Source organism: Perca fluviatilis, chromosome 8 (genome assembly GCF_010015445.1).
Source record: "Perca fluviatilis chromosome 8, GENO_Pfluv_1.0, whole genome shotgun sequence".
Lineage (NCBI taxonomy): Eukaryota > Metazoa > Chordata > Actinopteri > Perciformes > Percidae > Perca > Perca fluviatilis.
The window spans coordinates 29,102,768-29,105,857 of record NC_053119.1 but is presented as its reverse complement, the minus strand read 5'-3'; positions in this window follow the sequence as shown (position 1 = coordinate 29,105,857).

The window sequence follows — 3,090 nt, the reverse complement described above, 5'->3', positions numbered from 1 at the left end:
ATTTGTGTTATTACTTTATCTGGGTCACATAACAGGGATATATAACCAAGAGTTAGCTTAGTTTACCAAGCTTTATTTGCCGTCGTAGTAAACTTACAACAACTAATCTCAACAATTCACTGACCATGTCAGAGAATGTCTAATAAGGGGAGAACGTCCACTCTCGGGAAAATTCCGGGTTGGTACAATGGGGCTTAATAGGGAGTGAGATAGGGAGTGAACAGGCTCTCCATAGACAGGCTCTGACCATGTGCAGAAATGGCTCCATCTACTACCCTCTAGTGGATGCTTTGGGTAACAAACATCCAGGCAGGAACAACGTACAAGCCTTTTGTGAAACCCCCTTAATCAGACCTAGGTCAAGCAAACAGTTTATGGTTTTACATATTTTATATACAAACGGATAAATATGCCAGAAGAACAACACGCCAGTTTTTTCTCTACATTCATTCCACGCAAGTGGCATTTTCAATTGCCAGATAGATTAAATTGACTTGTTAATTTAGAGTTTCAATTAGCAATTTGCTATACTTTCACGGATGTATGACCCTCCAAAACAGACAGGGAATTTAGGAAGGTGGAATATAAAATGCAGCTAGCAAAAAATATCAGATCTTTTCTAAAACATCCACATTGGACATTTAAATATTCACATGTAGCATTTTCTTTTGTTTAGTTTTTAAGTTTAGTTTTTGTAGTTTATTTTGAACATGTAAAAATACACATAATAATATAATTAAAATAACATAAATAAGAACATGTACATCTCATCATGCACAATCTTCCAAAATTATTGTAAGTGATTCAAATAAGAAACGAAATGTTCAAAAGGGAGTTTTTTTTATAAAACATAAAACCAGGAGAACGTCCTGAAAAAATTCACCAGGGCCACTTGAAAAGAAAAACCTACCATTTCCCTGGGGCCAGAGTTGGCTTCACTGTTTTACCAACTGAATATAAATGAGTGACTCCTAAAGCAGGCCCAAAATGTCCACAACTAAACACTGACAAGGGATACAATATAAAGTGAAGTTTAATACATTTTACTGAAAGTTAAGTTAGTATATCTGTATGAAGCTTTATCAGTGTTCCTGCATGTCTCTAAATGAGAATAGTAAATTTTTGATTATGGACCCAGAATGAACTGTAGCGCTTTTCTAGTCTTAACGACTACTCAAAGCGCTTTAACATAGTACAGGAACCGTTCACCATTTACACACATTCATACACTGTGTCTGAGGCTGCAGTACAAGGTGCCACCTGCTCATCAGATAAACATTCACAGACATTCACACTCCGATGGCGCAGCATCAGGAGCAATTCGTGATTCAGTGTCTTGCCCAAGGACACTTCAACATGGGACTGCAGGGCCAGGTATCGAACCACCAACCTTCCGACCGCTCTTACCACCTGAGCCACAGCCGCCCCATAACTCTGAGACTTTTTTTGTAAAGCCTCTGAACAGCCACACAGGTGATTTCAGTTGTTCTGCCTGATTAGACCTCTTCTAAGGTTGAAGGTGGGCTGGAGCTTTGATACGTCACAAATTTCATCTACCAATAAGAATAATAAAGGTGTCATTTGTCCTGCCCTCACAAGTGCAAAAAAACTAACAGGAGGCTCAGGAAGATGTCAATCAATCAGTCTACATACACCCACACAGTCCTGGGATAAGGTCCAGTCAGCCAGATTAACCGAAAACACCTGTGTGGGCGTCCAGGGCCTTTAAGTATCGCAGATCGGAATCCAACCGGGGCCACTGCAAAGGACTCAGCCTACATGGGGCACACACTCTACCGGGTGAGCTTTGGGACTTAGTGGTCATTAAAGTGATGGTTCGGAGTAATTTCACCCTAGGGTCCTTTGCACCATGACCTCGAGCCAAACAACCCCTCAGAAGCTTTTTTCACCTGGGTCGAACATTGGGAGAGTTAGCTAGAGTAGCGTTATCAGCTGAATAGCTTAGCACAGGGGCTAATGGACCCAGTGATGTATCTCGTAAATGACCCCTCTAATAATGCCCGAAATGATACCAAACTTCTACACTAGTACACATAGGTTATGCACTCATAAAACGATGGATTGGAAAGTTTGTAAGTACACCAGAAGTTTATGTAAATAACACTTGCCTGCTGGCTTCTGCTCTCTGCTGTTGTTGTTGCTGCTGCCGGCAGTTAGACGAGTGCTTAGGGCCGTCTACAAATTACAACACCGAAAAGAGGTGCAACAAAAATATTTATTAATTTAATGATTAAATAAGGTAATGTCTCCAAACGTACCTCAATTATAATTTGTCCCTGCTAGTTATACTACAGCACTTACTTAAAAAAAAAAAAAAAAAAAAGTTAAATTAATAAATATTTTTGTTGCATCTCTTTTCGGTGTTGTAATTTGTAGACGGCCCTAAGCACTCTTACTGCCCGTTAGGTAGCAGCAGCAGCAGCAGAGACGAGAAGCCAACAGGCAAGTGTTATTTACATAAACTCCTGGTGTACTTACAAACTTTCCAATCCATCGTTTTTTGAGTGCATAACCTATTTGTACTAGTGTAGAAGTTTGGTATAATTTTGGGCATTATTAGTGGGGTCATTTACGAGATACATCACTGGATCCATTAGCCCCTGAGCTAAGCTATTCAGCTGATAACGCTACTCTACGCTAACTCTCCCAATGTTCGACCCAGGTGAAAAAAGCTTCTGGGGGGGTGTTTGGCTCAAGGTCATGGTGCAAAGGACCCTAGGGTGAAATTACTCCGAACCATCACTTTAACTTGTTGAATCCCATAACTCTCACCACGGTTATGCAAATTCATTACTGCGAAATGACTTTGAGTTACTTTTCTTTCCCAGAACAAACAAGACCAGAGAGAGTCTGGTGTAGAGACAGGACAAGTGTGTTTAGGCAGGTGACATTCACAGAAGCAAAAGGACAAGCAGTGGGGTGTCGTGCTGACCGCCACACTATGTTGTATGTGTTCAATGTGGATATGGTGTGAGAGCTGCAGTGCATTAGGTTGCCCATTCTTAGCTACATGTGTCTCATAGATGGAAATATATACCAGAGAAGATTACTCATCAAAAAATACTTAAA